Source organism: Gallus gallus, chromosome 9 (assembly GCF_016699485.2).
Source record: "Gallus gallus isolate bGalGal1 chromosome 9, bGalGal1.mat.broiler.GRCg7b, whole genome shotgun sequence".
NCBI classification, from domain to species: Eukaryota; Metazoa; Chordata; class Aves; order Galliformes; family Phasianidae; genus Gallus; species Gallus gallus.
In genome coordinates this window covers 3,921,078-3,940,983 of record NC_052540.1, presented here as the reverse complement: position 1 = coordinate 3,940,983, position 19,906 = coordinate 3,921,078, and positions in this window count along the sequence as shown.

Here is a 19,906-nt window from a genome sequence, read left to right as displayed (position 1 = left end):
ACTCACAATTCAGAGGTAAGATTATTCAGATATGGTAAACGTGATCATAGAGAAAACAGTTTACCTCAGATGAGAAAGTAATCAATTTTCCAAAGGAATCCTTGTACTTTCTGGAGTCGCTGAACTCCCAGCAGAGACATCTGTGGTCCCACGTAGGAGGGGCTGAACCTCCTTCTTCCAATAAATTCAGATGGAGCTGTGGCAAGATACAAATCAAAAGGCAAGGTCAAATTCTGTCCTCAATTCAGTGAACTTCACTTGGTCCACAAAACTGAGGACCTTAAAAATAGTTTGGGATACGCATACAGAAAAGGTTAAGATTGTGAGAGGATGTTGCAGACAAGCTACAGCAGTCACTCCACACCATTCCTGTGACCATAGGCAGACTATGACCCTGTCAGGTTTCTGGTGTTTGGTTTATTCAGTGCATTTTATGCAGTTCAAAAACAGTAGCCTTGTTTCCCAGTGTTGTAAAGATAATGAACATTATCCTTCACATCCTTTTGCTCATCAGCCATGTGTTTATATACCCAGCATCTGGCTACATTATTATTTATATTACAGGAGACCAAACCAGAAAAAACACTCTCAACGACCTCCAAGGAAATCAAAACACATTTGGGCCAAACCAGAGTGAAATGCTAATTTTTCCCATATGAACCACTGCCACAGCAAAATATTTACTGTTTGCGACTACGCAGGCTTCTCGTGTTAAGTTTTTACTGTGAAATTTATGGGCATGTTTGCATTTATATGTCAAAAGTTCCTCAAATCGCCACAATAGTCAGTTAAGGAATAATTTAGTGGTGAGATAGGGGAAAAAAATGGAGAACTAAAACCTTTGGTGAATGAGTTCAGGGCCTGTAGAGCAATGTCAAAGTGAGTTATTTGATTATTTCCTGTAATGCCTTTTGCAACTGCCACTGTCTATGTTGCTTGTTGCTGTGTAAATGGGATGGCAGCATGGTTTTAGTTGAGTTCAGTGCTTTCATAAATAGAACCCATAATTCCCTTATGTGTAGGCCATGGATGTCCGTAGGGTTTGCTGGTGGAGGTGAAGGAGAAAATATGGTTTACCATGTCAGGGTGAATGTGATGTCCTAGTGGCTTGTCTGTTCAAGCGGACAGCCCGGACTTCCTGGCTGGACAAGCCAGTGCAGGCCCTCCCCTTCTGTGCCTCCCTCTCACCAATGGCCATCCCGTTGGGCTCCCAGCAGGTAGGCACTGCTCTGGAACTGGTCGGCATTTTGAGGCAAAGAGCCCTCTGATTAAAATGTCATCAAGAAAACAAACCTCAAAATGTAGTTCTACAAAAGCCAGTCCATCACAGGGAAATAGAGGCACTCTTTAAGTATAATACAGCATCCTGCAAACAAGTGTGTGTGTGTGCGCAGGGGAGAAAGTGCAGGCGTTGGGCTGGGCATGAGCATCTGCAATCAGGTACTCATCAGGCACCTGATCTAACTCCATTTTCTGCTCAGCGTTTAACAAATCAGGAAAGAAATGCCCCTGCCTAGGGTCACAGATAAATCTTCTGCCCTGGACAAAGGGTAGATCTCCTTGTCAGCGCACTGATTTATTGTGACCTTATAGTCAGACTCTCTAATTTCTGCACGTGGCTATAGGTGCCACTGGTGATTTGTTTTCTCTTGATATTCCCTGGTTGCTCCAGAACGGCACTGCTGTGGGATTACTGATCTCTTTATGGGGTCATGGGTTGGGTGGCTGTTGCTCTACCAAGGCAGCTCTGCAGTGGCCAAGCTATGGTGGCTTTGGTGATAAAAGGGTTTCCTGTGCCTGATTCTTGAGGCCCACAAGCCATATGCTCTGCTTTGCCTCCTCTAAGGCCACAGCAAGTCAAGTATGGGGAGATCTGGCGGGTCTCAAACAGTTCCACGTGGAAGGCACAGGCCAAATCCAAAGTGATGAGGAGCTGTCCACTGGTTCTACCACTGCACCCTCCCACTGCTGCTGTGCCAAGGTCCTCTATTCATTCACATGGGAGGTGGAAGAATCACTGTCCCTGGAGGTGTTCCAGAGCCGTGGAGATGTGGCACTGAGGGATGTGGTCAGTGGGCATGGTGGTGTGGGCTGGGGTTGGACTTGGGGATGTCAGTGGTCTTTTCCAACCTTAATGATTCTATGACTCTATGATTCTATGCTCCTCCCCTGGTGCTTGTATTTGCTGCTAGGATCTTCAGAGCTCATCCACAAGAGGCTATCCAAGCTGTAGGAGGCAAGTTTTATAAGGAGGCATTCTTGTTGCACCCAGTGGTCCCAAGGGTGGTCCCACCTCTCTGCCATGCCGCACATTAGCATGATTACAAAACTAGAGGGGAAGCAAACAGGTAGATGTGGCAGTGTTTGCAGTGCTGCCACTAAAAGCCTGCACTGCCTTAAACCGCCACAGCTTTTCTGTAGCATGCTCAAATTGCCTTGTACCTTAAGCTACCTAGAATGTATTTCAGAGAGCTTGGGACAGCGGTGCCCTGATCTCTGCTGGAGCTCCTGTGCCAAATCATGGTGGCAATTTGTTATATTGTGTTCGTATTTGGAGAAACAAAACCAAACGAAACATGGGGAGTGATATGTATCTGCATTTAATGCAGCACATTCAAAACACAGATCCTGGCAGAGCAAATTCATGTTTCATGCAAAACTCTGCTGAAGCACATTGCTTTGTGCAAAAGCCTCCAAGTCCAGCACTACCCTATCTCTTTCTTCTTTACAAACATACAAAGGGATAATAAAATAGCTAAGAAGCAAGAGCAGTAAAATTTCATACCCAGAGGGGAGAAATGGCATATACTGCCCTCAGCCTATAGCTGAGGCCAAAATATATAGACAGAGACTTGGGAACTGTTTTCTTTCCTGGTGTGATATTTTACCTCCATTGCCCTCAGAACCAGTCAATATTTGTATAATATATATATAAAAATAACCTCAGATGGATGGATAAAAACCAAGCAAAATTCACCTCGGAAAGCCTTTTATTCCAACTGGAAAATTGCCCTGCAAATGTACTCAACACAATACCCACTACTTCACTCGAAAGTGACAGTTGCAGCTGTTAACGCAGCTACATTATCTCATCTTTGGAGACAAATTTCAGGCCATATTTCACTGTAGCCTGGTAATGTATATATGCCCTAAAGACTGCTCCAGCCAGATCTGTCTTGCTGTATAGATTTCAGATACGGCTGTATACTTCCCGGGGTTTTTGCCTTCCCCTTGTTAGTCAGGGAGGGCAGGAGGTTAATAAAACATCACCATATTTCCAAATGGTGCCCATTTTGTAAGGGGGGTGAGAGGCAGAAGGGAGAGCATCCTACCCTGGGAATGGAGGAGGAGGATGGCTGCTTGGTTCCTGGGAGTGATGCTCGCAGCGGTTGGTTGTGCTCAGTGTAGGGCTGGCATCACCAGCACAGAACCGAGGGAGAAAATGGCAGAGATTTAAAATGCCCCTTCCCTGCCCCTGTTATGGCTTAACTATGGTCCCCAGTGGCATTCTCAGAGCTGTTCCTCCTGGTGTAACCCCACGTCCTTTGCAGATCTGAACCGAGGGCTGTAATTAGGAATTCTGGGACTGTCAGGAAGGGAAATACATAAGTAGGAAAAAAATAACATCTATTAGGATTTTAAATAGTCTCTTGAGTCTCTCCATTATTTGAGACACTTAAGATCGCTTGACAAAGCCCCGGAGAATATACAGAAGGCTAGACAGGGGCCTTTGATGGATGTTTTAAACTATCTAATGCGTCTTTTCCAACTCTATCCACTAAAAAATGACTAATTAGTTGCTGTTCTTCATTACTACGATTATAAGTGTCCCGAAAGAGACGGGCACTCCCCCAAGTGGGATGCTACCTATCTATCCCCAGCTCAGCAGGGGCTGCTGCGTGTAGCCATTCATTTTCAAGGCAAACGTCTGTGCCGTGCACTGCAGTGCCTGCATTGCACCTTGCCTGAGAAGAGCTGATGCGTCTGCATGCCGTGACCAACCTCCTCCACGGGGATGGAGAAGACCATGACCAGTTGGGTGGGCACGGGGAGGAAGCCCAGAGCTGGTGAGAGCCTCCAGTCATGCACAGTCTACTCAACGAAGCAAAGAGGGAGAAAGTTTGCGTGGAGCTCCCAGTAAAGTTCAAAGAAATAATCAGGCACGCTTTATTTTTATCTGGCTAATTTTCTCTGCTGGAATTAGTTGTTTGAATGGAGAAACCTGCTGGAGCAGGAAGGGAGAAAAGCCTTGGACGGAGTGGCTGCGCCTCCCAGGCCCTGAAATTTAAGATCTTTATAAATGATCTGTTAAAACTATAGTGACGATAAGCTTATGAATCATGATCTATATTAATCAGGGCTGCTGATACGGAAAGATTAATTGAAACGTGCAGTTCTACACAAATGATAAAGTGGTAACAATTTAATATCAGACAAGGAGAGTGAAGAAATTACACTCCAAGCTTCATGCATCATTACTATGGATATTAATATTTTACACAGCGCAACAGCATCGGGAATCATAATGAAAATCCATAACTAGTGCACAGACATGATTAAATACAACAGTCTTTAGGTGCTGTTTGGTGACGGGGGCTTAGCCATATTTCACTCCTGCTGCCGGTGATTCGAGTGATAGAGTCTAGACGTGGGTGATTAAAAAGTGTTCCTCCTAAAGGCTGTTAACCTTTTACTACTGAAATGAATTTCTTTGATTTTTAAATTATGCCGCTCACTCTGTGTGGTTTTTTTTTTTTCCCAAATCAAAACCTTGTCCAGAATATCGATGGAGCGGGTTCCCCAGGCGGTTGACAAAGCAGAAGCAAAGCACCACGAAGCAGACACGGAGGGGTATTCAAGAACAGGAAGGAGAAAGAAGGGGGGAGAAAACAGGTTAAAAAAACAGGTTTTCAGTGCTCGTCATTATGGCGGTGCATATATTAGATGTAATACCCGGTGCTGCGCTGGGCTATAAAGGTTTTATCCGCTGGAGTGCAGAATGGGCGCATTACTCACAAGTGGCAACGGCGCCGGTGAGTTATGCACCTCATTCCCAACCAGCACCGATAAAAACTTTATGCTGCACCACGTCGTGGCGTCTCTCCTCGATGTGGGATTCATCAGCTCCGGTGGGGGCTGGATCTGGCCCTGAGTGAATTGCAGTGGGCGGGGGGAAGTGAGCCCTGACTCAGCACTGCAGAAAAAAAAAAAACCCTTGGAGAAAATGCTTGGATGACTCTTTAAATCCTCGGAGCTTCAGGAAATGACATCTTTGCTATCTGGCTTTTCTGTGGAGATGGGAAGGGTCCAGACTGGCCCATATGTCACATCGGCTGCTAAAAACCTGGTGGATTTTAAACACATGGACTCATTGACTTTCCGTCTTGGACTGCAAAAGTGACGGTTAACGGTGTCCCACCCAAAGTGCCCATTCCTTCAGGAAAGGCTCTCCTGGCTCTGCAGCAGTGTGGGATATAGCCTGAAGCCTTGGTGTTGCCATGGGAGTTGGCGGTCGGGTGACCTGGGAGAGACCTCCTACATGTGGGAGAAGCCTTGGAGATGCTACATGGCTTGATCTGGTTTAGGTGGCATCTGTCTAAAAGGAACTATAGATCTGTCTTAGAGCAGATGACGAGACTGGTGGAAATGCAATCAAATGCAAGCATGCATAAATCAAGTCCAGGAGTTGGGTCCCTTCCAACTTGGGATATTCTATGATTCTGTTCTCTGATTTTATGAATTGCCACCTTGTACCATTGGAATTTTGGCTTCTTATGGGTTAATAACACAGTGACCAGCAGTCACATTCTAGTACAGTAATGTACCCACCAGTGAGCATCCAGTGCACGTTAAGTCAAATACATTCTTGTGTTCTGTGAAATCAAAATACTTTGTATTCTCAAGAGGTCTTGAGTGCTGATAGCTCTAGTCTTGGGCATCCTTTTTCTGCTGTGGTTTTCATAGCCAACAAATTTTCTCTGAAGGACTGCTGACATCCAGAACCAAACTGTGGAAATATGGAAAGAGTGGGGTTTTGCATGTACACGTGCAGATCAAAGGTTTCTGGGAATACTAAGATCTCAGACGTCATGTCTTGAATGAGATGTGGAGAAGCCTGGGATACTGAAGGACTTTCATTGTCCAAGGTCTTGGATGTTAACTTTGGGATGTTGATAAGTTTCAGCCACGCAGTAGACAGTGCCCAAGAAATGAAGTTGCGTCTGGAATAGCTGTAAAGGGCAGGACACGTGGCAGGATCCTTAAGTGATGTGGGTATATGGCTTTTTTTCTGAGCAAAAGAATACTGAAAGGACAAAAACAGATGCTTTGCTTTGTAGGGGAGAGAAGAAGATGGATCGCATACCATCATGATGGGCCTAGCATACATACCACAGTGGAGGATGTACGACAGTGGGCTAGGACATGGCAGTGGCGTGGGATTAGCGAGGAGGATAACAAAGCTTTGGTGCTTCCCTTGTCACTTGAATTGGGCATCCTTTGGATACATCTCACCTCCCCCTCTCCCTCCAGAGGTTTGAAAACACAAGGCTGAGAGGGAGCAGCTAATAATCAATGACATTAATTAATAGATGAATGGCAGAGAGGCACGGGTATTGCCCCACGAATGAAAAGCAAATCCCAGCCAAGGGAAAACGGCAAAACTGTAGCAATTTCTACTCTGTTACCCTTGAGATTTGGCTCCAGATTCAAAGGATAGGCAGGCGGAGAGGGAGGTTGGGAGGAGGCGGGCGGGAGGGGGAGTTGGCTCATATTCTGCTGTGACCCAATTCCATACAAAGCATCCTGTAACAAAACACGTCTCTATCTACAAAGTACAAGTAATCTTTGTTTTCAGTACAATACTTATCTGCATTTAGACCGACGATGGCAGTGCTTGGCTTATTTTCATGGATCCAGTTATCCTTTTTATCCCTGTGAGCGTGTGTAAGTGTGTGTCTGCGTCTCCTCCTCTCCATTCTCCTTTGCAGTCTCTTGTGCCCGTGCCAACAGCGCTGCGGTCGTGGGGTGCTGTTAGCCATCAGCAGAGATGGAAATGCTGAAGGTCAGGGCCACTTTCAGGCTAGCGCAGTTATTTGGAGCCCTGGGAAAGGGTGATATTGAGAACTAGTCTTTACAGCATCTACCCATGGCCTGAGATGGGGCAGTAGTAGCAGATGGGGAACCAGTGTGTAGCTTGTGAGATGCTGGTGCTGCCAGAGCTGTTACCATGCTGCCCTCTGAGCCTCTTCATGACCTCCAAGCCTTTACGCATCTGCTTCTGCTGGTATCTTTTGGCAGGGCTCGTCTTCTACCATTTGCTTTCAGAGCACCTCCCAACAGGGTAGTCTTGTCTTGGTGGGACTGTCTGCAGGCACTACTGTAAAGTAAGGACTATGCTGAGCAGTGTCTGAAAGAGGTGTCCAATATCCCAAAAGGCAAAGCCACAGAGGGGTAGCCTGACACCAAATCTCACTCTCCAAGTCGTGCTGTCTTCTCTGGTTGTACCAAAGCGGGGAGGGGGGAGTAGGTGGTATGTCACCAAATCACAGTGCATTCTCCCTGTGCTTTCAGTCATGGAGCATCCATAAGGATGCCATCATCTGAATTCATCACGCTGCTCACTAGTACTCCTGAATTTATGAAGCCTTTCTGCCTTCTCCCTCTCATCTCTACTGCTACAAAGCACTCACACAGTTTGCTTCAGTTGGTTTCTGAACATTCTGAGAAGTAAGGTGTCAATGTGTCATCGTCAGAGTCATCCAGTAACACGAAGGAAAGGGACATCAGATGTAAAGTGGTGTATCTAGTAGTCACACACAACCTAAAATTAGGCCAATGAGGCCCATTGGGGATCTAGAAGCCATAAGCTGTGAAGGAGGATTGGAGAGTGTTCAACTGTTTAGATTAAAGAGCACACAGATCTGAGGGCTCCAGAAATATCTGGGTGGCCATTCGAGGGCTGTCCCAGGGCTGTGATTTTGGCCTCTAACCTTTAAATCTTAGCCTACTGAATGTTATGCTACCTTGTTTTTCATTCTTGTCCCTTACATTAACATCTGCTATGTTCGGCTGCTACTGAATCCTGATCTTGTTTCTTATTTTTAATCCTTGCTTTTCATTGGAATCCAGCCCTGGAGAATATCTATATTTTAAATAAGAATAAGAATAAACACCAAGTGTAATACATGTAATTCTGTAGTAATCATGTGTTTTACAGGCTGTTGACAAATTTGCTCAGCTAGAAGTGAATATCCTGATCTCCCTCCATCCCTGCACCAATGGCCTCTGTTTGTTGGGTATTCAGTGTGACCTCCTCCCAGGAGAGCTACCTGAATTGGTGCTGATAGGCAGATGACTGCTGTTCTGTTTTTTTCATGTTCTTATGTATTTGCACCCGGTGATTCTTCACCCTTGACAATCCCTCCAATTATCTGCAAGCTTTTGGGAAAGGATCTCTATGCTCCTCTTTGCTCAGTTTGCCCCATAGCAGAAACAATGCTTTCAAACCCCTGGTCATGTCTGGATAAGGCACAGAAGTAGCAGATGGAGTTAAGGAGGAATAGCTTTCAGCTTGATGTCTTCTCTCCGAAAAGGAAGTAAGTGCTGCCAGAAGAAAGCAAATTGCTTTGTCCAAGAGACACAGTGCTATGGGAGAGCTGTACCCATGATCCAGGCTACACCTTTGCAACCTTAATGGGCATCACAACTGACTATATTCATTTGGTAAAACTGAAGATCTTGAACTTTTGCCTTTTATCATGGGTATATCTATTCTTCATTCCAAGACATAGGTTGCAAGAGGAGGACATCTCTGGGTGTGAGACAGGTGGACAGATCTGGGAACATTCATGGGTGAATAACCCAACCCCAGTGCTGGGTAAGCAGTGTGCAAAAAGATGACAATGCATCCTTTATAATCCACCAAATGACACAAAATCTGCCAAAGAAAAGCAGAGGGAAAGCATTAAAGATGTTCACAAAATGCAAGAGTGCTGAAAAGAATAGAAAAGAGAGGAAAAAGTTCTGTGGAATTTGTCAGAGCAAGCAAAGTATTCTTTTCTTTATAACTTCCACTTTAATGTGTTTTGGTTTGGGATCTTCCCCGGCCACGTCTGCAGGAAGCAGCCCACGGAGCCAGGTGGGGGGCAGCTCACCTCTGCTTGGCACAGAAGAGAGGTGTATATCTAGAACACCCTCCCTTGCAGGAAAGGCTGGAAGAGGCAGGACCGGCTCCTCTCAAGGAGAAGCAGACGGGATGGGGGGAAAGAGGAGATCATTCCTCCTGTTCATTTCCTCTCTGGATAGCCTTCTGCTAGCTGAGAGGCCGCTGAAAAGAGAAAGACAATAAATTGTTCTTCACGTCTGCAGGGGATAGGAAGAGAAGTAAGAGCCCTAAATTGCAGCATGGAAGATTTAAGTCGGGTGCTCAGAAAAACACTCTGGTGCTAAGGGAAGTGAAGAACTGGAATAAATTTCCTGAGGAGGCTGTGGAGTCTCCAGTGTTTAGGAAGAGGTTAGATGATCAGGGTTCCTTCAGGGTCGCTTTAGACCTGCACGATCCCTTCCTGGAGGGATTAGATGACATCTCACCTCCCTCCCAGCCCTGGATCCTGCACCTCCCAAGCACTTTGTGACATTTGTTCTGATTCTGGAGCGAACTCTGGTCTGAAAGAGCCATGGCAGGACATGGGCTGGCAGCTGGAGGGGGCTTCTCAGTCTCTGAGAGAAGGGGGAATGCAAAGTTTACTCAAGTGGACATATTGTGCTGGGAGGTGTCAAGGTTCAAAGCCATGTGTCCAAGTCCCTCCAAGAGCTCCGAGTCCCTGGAGCTCAGCACTGGGCCAGGTTTTGCCTCCACTTACCTCTGGAGATGGACAGGCAGGCAGAGGGACTGTTGCCAATAAGTCCAAGGATGAGATCATCAGGACTGCTCACTCTTGTGGTGTGGAGGTGACCTCCATGGTGGCTCTGCTCCACCAGGACGGAGCAAGAAGAAGATGCTCACGAGTGTGACGAGGACTTTTCCATACACCACAGCCCTCTCCCATCCATCGATTTCACCACCAAAGCACAGGAATGAACCCCAGCTTTCCTTCACTCAAACCTGGTGGCAGATTTCATCTCTCTTCCTCCAGCAAATTGCTCAGGGACAAAGAATTGTGAAAAGAAAATATATGAGGTGGAGTTCAGAGATGGTGGCCAAGAGCTGGTAGGCAGGTGGGGTTTGGTAGCTCCTATGAGGATACTGAATGGTGCTGAGCTGTGAGCATCCACATGTGCCAGTGGGGATGAGGAGTGGGAGAAATCCTGTGTCACTTCTCCAGGCTGGGGTCAGCCTCGTGGGACTTCCACAGAGCACTGGGATGTTGGGAAGAAGCAGATGGACCAGTTTTCCAAGGGGACACAGAAAGAGAGGGAGAGGGAGGCAGGGGAAGGAGGGGCCGGGGAGAAAACGGGAGAGAAAGAGGGAGAGAGAGAGAGTGCGGGGAGGAGGGGAAATGAAAGGATATTATTTTTTTTGTATCTGTCATTTCCCTGCTATCTCCCATATGACTTCTTAATCCATCAGAATGCTGGGAAGATAATGTTTTGGGCGAAATAACATGAGAGAGAGGATAGACTCCCAAGGACCAATATCTTTATTGCTCGGAGGATAAACGGATTATGTCAGCCATTTTCTGTTGCTGACAGCTTTTCTTATTAACCGATTTTATTTTTTAATCTTCCAGGGAAGAAATATGGTTTTATGTCACAATAAAACGCCGGTCACATCTAATTCTGCCCTCAAACAAACAGATTTCTGAAAGCCTTGCAGAGAAATTTGAAATAACTTTAAAGAGGGGGTTTTTGGATAAAGTCTTTATCCAGAGGCTTGTTCAACCGCAGTGTAAAAGGTTTAGAGAGAGTGAGAGAGGGAGTGAGAGAGAGAGAGAGAGAAGGAGGGAGAGGGAGAGAAAAGTCCCTCACAGTTGTTTTTCCCCGGTTGATCCCTATTAAAAGAAACTCTTCATTGTGGTGTACTCAAGGAAATGCAGCTCAGACGAAAGAGTCACATGAATGTTAACAAATATGGCTATTTGTGTGGCTTACGCGCTGCGCCGGGCTTAGAGATGTTGTGTGTGACACTCAGAGAATGAGGGAAGCAATCATTAGCATCCCAGCAACCTGCTTAGCCGCCCGCTTTCATGCTCCCCCTTTTGATCTGACACTTTTTTGCTTCAGTTTTGCTGGGATTACTGCGGAAGATGCTAATAAAGTATCACACACATTGTAGGCAGAGCGATAAGAAAGTCTGCTCGGGCGAAACTTTGGAGTTTGGAGCCAAGCAGGCTTTGTACTTGTTGCTGCTTTTACCAGCATGGACCTGGAAATTGGGAGGGGTTTGGTGAACTCCTTTTTTTTTCCTCCCCCAAAATAACCCTGTGTACAGACCCTGCGCATTCCCCGTGCGTCTCCTGCAGGGATTCGGAGGATCCTCCGTGAAGCCGCTCACATCCCCGTTGCCTGTGGGTATTTCCTTTCAACACATTGACTCGGGGAGCTGAATTTACTGCCATTCCCCAGCGAGAAGCCGCTGCCCTGCCTTTCCCTCTCCTCTTTTTTAGGAAACATGCTTTCTGCTCGTTGCAAACACTGGGGAGTAGAGCAGAGGTCTTTGGAAGTCTTTGTGCGCACCAAAGTGAGGAACCCGTCCAGCTCTCAGCATCCTTTTTTCAGCACACTGCTGTCCCTAAAGCACCAGCTGCCGTCGCAGGGAGGGGTCACAAGGAATTAAAGCTCGGGACCATCTCTTGGGGTCGGTATGTCACCGGTTTTGTTGGTGTTTTTTGGGGAGGTCTACGTTTACACTGCCCTGGGGTTACACAAATATATCTTGGCAGAGTCTCCCCCTCCTAAAGAGCTTACAGCTCAAACCAGAGGCATTAATAGCTTTTGTTTTACCGGTGGCCAAAGGCAGCTGCATCTCTGGCACCCTCAGCCTGCACCACATCCGCAAGCCCTGCCTTTCCACCCCAGGTGTTGGGTGCTCAAAGCCAAGGCAGCAATGGAGAGCAGCGACCACTTGGCCCACAGGGGCAGGTGCCCCCGAGCTCCTGCTCTCCATCCTCAGACCCAGGATCTCCTACAATTTAGGATCTCAAAAGACACGAAGCCAACACTGCCTGCCCTGGCCTATAAACCCTCTGCAGGCAGTTGTAGTATTCCCCTCAATGTGGATGTACAAATCAATACCTTGATAACTTAAGATTATACCCTCTTCCCCACAAAGCATTGAGACTAATGGGGAAAACAGGCTCAGGCTCTCCATATGGTGTGTTCCTCACCACACTGGGTCACACGAAGACCCATATCACTCTGAGAAGAGCAAGAGCTGGTTCCCCTGGAGCTGGCTTTGGGGATGTGGTCCTGATGCTGGTGCAGGTCCTGACTACTGTCTTGCGGCAGTGAGTTCCACAGGTAAAGAGCTGACAGCACAAAAAATATTCTCATTTTTCAGAGGCAAAGAACTAAGATCTGTCTCTCTTTTCCCTGAAAATTTTTATTCTCAATAGCTTTGGCAGAGCTGTCCCTCTCTCCAAGGTAAGCCGTCACAATCCTTCCATTCTCCCTTCTGATTATGGCCATGAATAACATCTAATATTCTTATCGCCCGCCTCCAACCCCCCTAATGCTGCTGTAGGCTTTTCAAGAGGAAAACCACTAGTGCAAACATCACTGTGGACAGAACTGCATCTCTGATGCATATAAAGGCATTAACACATCCTGTAGCCCACGCCTGGGCAGCCACGTGGCTGCTGTGTCATTGCGCTGCTGCTGCACAAGGAGCAGAGGTCTCTGCTGAGCTGCCTGAAGCTTCATTGGAGCTTTCTGGTTCCCCCAGTTGAAATTAGAACATCATGGGGATGGATAATTTCAGTGTCTGTGGTGAGAGTCGTTGCACACCTGGCTTGGGCACATCCCTGCTGGATACAGGAGGAGCCAGGCCACACCTCCACCCCAGCTCTGATCCCCATATGGGGCATCTCCTAGCATTGGCTACATCATGCGGGCTGTGATGCACTGAGCTTTGTGGCACCTCTGAGAAGATGAGGCCACCTCATGGGTTCTCAAGTGGAAGGACAAGCCACATCCTGGCCAAGGGCATGGCAATCGGCTCCCATGTACCTGGTGGGGATTAGAAGACTCATCTCCCACCAAGTGTTTTTGCAAGTCCTCCATTCAGAAGTGGATGGTATCTCCTGGTTGGAGATGTTGTGTGCACCTCTGGACCTAGGGATATTGTATACCTAAGGAAAACAAACGGAGTTTCTGGGTGGTGGCTCCAAGGTCTGTGTATTTATGGATGACCTCAGCCCCTGACCAGCCCTTTGATGAACATTTTGTCCTGTCCCACTGATGATCACCCTTCCCAGGGCCACGCTGGTCTCTCTGTGAGACCAAGGCACTAGCCAAGCAGAGAACAAATAAATCCACATTAATCCCAGCTCCATTAGAAACACGGAAAATAAATAAATGCTGTTTTCAAATGTGGAAAAAGAAAAAAAAAATCAATAGGGAAAGAAATATTATTTTTAATCTTCTAAGAGGTTTTTACAAACAACAGGGAGGGGAAAAATTGAAAGCCATGAAAAAAGACTTGCCAATGTCCTTTTAACCTTTATTTATTATCACTCAGTCCACATCAGCCCCTGACTGCAAGATAATTTGGAATTTCATTTTAATTTCAATGTATCACATAATTCAACACAGCTTTCCATGATTTTTTTTTTTTTTTTTTGTACTGGAAACTTAAAAAATCTCTCTATAGGAAATGCATCTAAAAAAAACCCAACAACAACACCATAACCCTTCTGCAGCAGTTACTTAATTTATAACTTGAAAAGGGTTTGTGCTAAAATATGATAAAAATAAAATCAACAAACTTCAAAAAGGGAATATTCTTTAATAACATGCTTAACTTGAAGGGTGCATGCTCCTCTGCTTTTCTTTAGCTTTGTCTGCTGCTTGCATTAGAGTGCAGGCTGGTTGGAGGCTGGCTTTTTGGAAGCCTTGTATGGCGTGCCGTTTGGGTTTATTTAATGGCGTTGAGTCTGGCTGTGTTAATGGGGAGCTCAGAAGGAGTGTGGGAGGGATGGTGGATGAAGGGCTTGTGTCACCAGCAAGAGACAAGAAGCATGTCCCATGGACACCACATCCTGGTCTCCTTCCTTCTGTGTTTGGGGTCCCACCGAAGCTGCCTCTGCTTTTCCTGGCCCACATCTCTTGTGAGGCACTGGCACAGGCTGCCCAGGGGGTGGTGGAGTCACCATCCATGGAGGTGTTCAAGAAGAGGGTAGATGTCCCATTGAGGGACACGGTCTAGAGCGGTCACAGGCATAGGTTGATGGTTGGACTGGGTGATCTTAGTGGTCTTTCCAAGCTTTATGATTCCATGATTACATCTTGTCCTCAAGACCACTCCTTCAGGCAGCAAACTGTAGGTTCCCTGGATGCTGCTCCCCTCCGGGGCTATAATTAGAGTTACTTTGAGGAGCATTACCTTCTTGCTACGTGAGCACGTGTGTCTGTATGTCAATCCATGCCAAAAATCCTCAACAGGGGAGACTGAGCAGAAATGGGGGAGAAGAAACTTCCTGATGCAAACAGTCTGTTTAACGAATTTCTCAGTCTTGTGCTCATTTATTGTTGTGGAGCTCCCTTGATTGCATCATTTTTCTTGCAAATCATGGCTAATTTGTAAGAGAAGTTCCTTGGGCCCCTCTCTCTCTTTTTTTTTTTTTTACTACATTTTTATTTCAAAAAATTCCAGGACATTAATTTACTTAATAGGACCTGACGTAAATGGTGCATTTTGCCTCAGATCTTGGCACTGGTTGTGGGCAGGAGGGATCTCATATATTCATGTCAGTTCCTCTCCACAGCCATCTTTATCAAGGGCCTCCTGAAGTGGCAGACACAAAAGGGTTGTTTGTACTCCAAATTGCCCGTTGTTACAGGGCTCCAAAAGGACCCATCTCCCATCCCCAAGCTGCTCACTGAGCTTGCAGCGAAGATGGGAGAGAAGATGGACAATAAATTGTCATTTGAAGGAAGCTGAACGTCAGAACTCACAGCAGCTCCTGGTGGTTATTCCACTATGGCCTAGCCATGGAAAAAGGCAGTAAGTGAAAATGCTCTTTCACTGTATGTGATGCATACAGGGACTTGTGACTACCTGTCTGAAAGCATCCAGAAAATGTCACCAAGGGGTTCTTGCTTTGCAAATTCAAGCACCATTACTTGCCAGCTGGGGAGGAGAAGCCCTCTCATTGGCTGGGGTTGCTGTAGAGTGCTGATTGAGTGAAACTAGGAAAGGGATGCACACCCAAGGTAATGTACTCCCCTCTGCTTAAAATTCAGCCATTGTTCATCTCCTGATATCTCATCTTTGGGGGCTGAGCACTGTTTTTGCTTACTTCTCCATGACTCCTGGCTTTGCAAGCAAGTGGAGGCATGCAGACAACCAGCTTGGAGCCATGCTCTGAGGACCAAGGAGGGCACATCAGAACAACCAGCTCAGGAAGAGGAAGCCTTCTGGGTAATCCATCCCAAAAGTCCCTGGGCTATGGTCGCAGGCATAAACATTGATTTTCTGGACATGAAAAATCAGCACAGCCACAAGCTCCCGATGGCCACTGAGGTCTGTAGCTTGCTGCTAGGTGACTACAGAGAAGACACTGATGCCTTGGAGCATGACCGAAGAAGGGCAATGGAGCTGTGAAGGGTCTGGAGCACAAGTATTATGGAGAACCGCTGAGGGAACTGGGATGGGTCGGTCTGGAGAAGAGAAGGCTGAGGGGAGACCTCATTGCTCAGCAACTCCCTGAGAGGAGGCGGTGGTGAGGTGGGGGTCGGCCTCTGCTCCCAGGTAACATCAGCAGGACAAGGAGTGATGGCCTCAAGTTGTGCCAGGGGAAGTTCAGTCTGGATATTAGGAAACATTCTCAGAAAGAGCAGTGAGGAAGTGGCACAGGCTGCCCAGGGAGGTGTTCAGGAAAAGGACAGATGTCGCACTGAGGGACATGGTCTAGAGCTGTCACAGGCATGGACTGACAGCTGGACTGAGTGATCTTACAGATCTTTTCCACCCTGAATGGCTTTATGATTCTATGAGTCTATGACACCAGCTGCACCTTAGGACTGAGCACCATAGATCCAGGTCCCTAAAAGGCTTCTGGTCCAAAACCAAAATGCTGCCTTTTAGTCCCCAGAGGAGCACAGCTCCTGGTGATGTGGCAATGGGCTTATTTTCTCTGCTTTAGCACTTTTTCACTTGCTTGCTGGTCATAGTGATGTTCATGGGAAAACAGACCTGCACAGCAGATAATATTAAGAGACAATGAAAGAAGGGGTATATACAGTCAGTGAAGAACATATACCTGGTCATAGGAAATGGTGCACTTGTAATGGGGTCGTGGAGATAATGCTTCTGCACACAGCATCTGGACACCAAGGGTCTTGCTTGGTAAGATGTGGAAAGATGCAGATGAAGTTTCCTTCTCCAGGAAGGGGTGAGAGATGTCTACCAGCACTACGGGGAAGCTGGAGGGCCAGGAGAGGGTGGGGAAGGCAAATGCTGGAAAAGGAGCCCGAGGACCCCACTTCTCAGCCCCACTGCTGTGCCTCTCTGAGAGGTAACCTGCTGGGAGGCAGCGCATTTCTGCATAACCCTAAGCACGTTGTCACTTCTAAATGGAGAATGACAGCGCCTAGACTTGGCAGAAACACAGCTTTTTGAATCAATGGAACCATCCACCAGCATCCCCCCTTCCTATTTCATCAAAAACCTGTGGGTAAAAATGGATAGCCGTTAGAGGTATAAAGAGAAATAATTTCAGCGTTCAGATATCCATGGTGCCCCATTGGCTGAACCTAAAGGGGTCTATGAGAGTGGATGTTTATTCTTAATTTTCTCTGGCTGTTCCTGTCAGGGGAGAGAATCTTATGGACCACTCTAAGAAGAAAAACAAGAAGAGCTCAGGAGCTGCTGCACCTCGGACTGATCAGCCCACACCAGCCCCGCAGAGACAGCGATTTCACGCGGGTGTTATGCACCGTAACACGCAAGCACGAGCGCTCAGTCTGGGAGCAGAACAGCAAACTCATCATGCCCTATTTAGCAAAATGTTCACTGCCAACATGAAATTCTGACCCTCACATTTTATTAAAGGGATTATATCTTAAAGCAAACTATTTCAGTCCCTTAGCTAGCTCCTTTCTGTGGAAACTTGCAAGACAATTTTGAGGACCGTGGCGGGATCAAGATGAAACACTTCTGCTTTGCCCACATATTTCTTCAGATGTGCTCAGATCCTTCCTCTCCTCTGGCATGTCCCACCTTGTGGCGTCAGCAGCCATTTGCAAAGCATCCTTGGCTTTAGTCTCATCCCGCTTGCAATTAAACGCATGGAATTAAACAGGTTGCTGTAGGGTCAGCTCTTTTGCTGGTGACAAATAGCTCTGCTAAATCACCTTTATAACTCAGGAAGAGCATCTCCAAGGCTAGAGGGGCTGAAAAGGCAGTTTTACCCTCAATTGTTTTTGTGAGGGCTTGAATCCATACTAGTTAATGGTAAAAATATACCATTTCTATTGTATATGATTGCATATGCATGTTGCAAGGAAGTGGGGGTGGGCCACATGTTGGGGTAGATTTGATAGAACAGCTTTGTGTCAAATGAATAGGTGGGTTTATTATAGACTTCCCTTGCTCCAAGCTTCAGATGAGAGAAATCCTATAATCCCGCCCTACTTTAATACTGGATTAATGTGGATTTGTTAATAAAATGCTAGTGAAATCGAGAATAATTTGTAATTAACTCAAACTTCTACTCCCGGCATCATCTTGAATATCTTTTAATAAAAATGAGGAGCAGTTTCAGAGGCTGCACGCACTCCAGCAGAGCAATGAGAGTTGGAGCCGTGGTGAAAAACATGAAACCACTGCAACAGAGTAATGTGGGCTCATGGCAAAAGGCACAGAACCAAGAGAGTGCCGAAATAGCAGACACAACTTGGGGTGTGCTGGGAAATGTTTGATACCAGCACCCCATTCTGATTCAGTGCACCAGCACTCGTGGGAATAAAGCCCAAACTGTTAACCCCCAAAACAAGGAGTATACCAACAGGCAAAGAGTTGCAACTAGCAAATATGACAGGAACAATGTGGAAACTGCTTAGCAGGTACAGCAGGTTTGGAATTATAGCCTTAATACTGCCCAGTGCTACCTCCTCAGCAGCATTAAAAGATCATGGACCGTGTACATGGATTTCAGACAAGATGCTTTTCTGATCTAAAATCTTTATAGGCACACAGAAATAGAGGATTTGTCCTACCAGATCAGAATGGCAGGCCATCCATCTCCAAATCCTGCCTCTTGCAGTGGTTAAAAAAAATGAACTAAAAAGGCTGATTTGTACTGCTCTAAGATAACTGCGCTCTGCTCGGCTGTGCGGCAGTAGAAAGGCGTAAGAGTGAGACGTGGAAAAGGCAATTTTACCCAGGTTAACTTCTGCAAAGATTTGCAGCTGTTTGAGTTAATTCTGAAAATATACGGGCTGTATGGCTCAGGATTGCATAGGTATGCCCTGTGACAGAGAGCTGGTTGGGATGGGAGAGGGGCCAGGATGGTGGTCTTAAAGGAGCAACCTGGGGGATTTGTCTTCTCTAGGCAGGAGGTGTCCAAGGGAACATTAAATAAGTGAAGGTAACCACAAAATGGAAGGGTGTAAGCTTCCAGTGTTCAGCAGCAATAGGACTGATAATGGGTCTTGAGTGGGGCAATGGAGAATTAAGTTAGACACGCTAAGCATGCGGAGGAGAGGCATCAAAATAAATGACCTGTTGAAATTGTGAGATTTACATTGTGGATGCCTTGGAGAAGAGGCTGAGAGCAGGACACGTGGAGGTGGTGCTACCTGAGCTGGTGGGATGTCCTTCACCCTTTCCCTGCCGCGTGTCCTGTGGCCGTCTGATGGGGACATCATGACCAGGTATTCCCCTAGCATAAGAGCCATATAATCTTAATGAAGAGCTGAGGTCTGTAGAGGTCTCCAAAGACAGCCATAGGGGTCCTGCCTATACCCTGCAGACCGCAGTGACCTGTTGGCCCTGGCTTTGGTGCTGTTCATCGACTGCATCAATTTATGATCTCTCCTCCTGGCCTGCACTGTCTGAGATGCTTGCTCCAGAGATGTGGTGCACTGTCATCTACAACAGACCAGAGTCTTACTGTGCTTCCTTTATTTCCTGTACGTGTCTGTGCCATTGGTTTCCTTAAGTGACTCCATTTGCAATCAACCTTAGCTAGAAAAGACTACTTTCTTAGCCTACTGTCATCATTGGGCCTTAAAAGTACCTTTTAAACCTTAATCACTGACTGTATGTTTATATCCAGTTGCTTAACTTCTAGCTCAGGTAACACTTCCCACGAGGAACCTTCTGGCTGTATCGCTGACAGCTTTCTTTCCCTTTTTTTGAGTCTGAAACAGAGATGGGAAGGAGTCTTCATCCTCTGTGTCCCACCAGGGACTGGCCCCACACTGCTGCTGCTTGGCTGTTCCGTGATGGAAACCCACGGCCATCATGGGAACCATGCCTGCAGTGCTGGAGGAAAGGCTCCAAAAGGAAGAAACCATCCCGTTTCCTCTTCATACTGGAGCAACAGGGAAAGCTGGAAATAACAGTGAAACCCCAGAAGGCTACTCCATACTGGAGCTGTGGGGCTGGATGGTTCATGGTAAGAGAGCATCGCCTCCCAAAGCTCACAGTGGTGCCTCACCCTGACACTGACTAGCCAAATTCCTGCAGGGAGAAGCTGCTGCTGAACAGACTTCCATGAATAAATCTCACTTTGACAGCGAG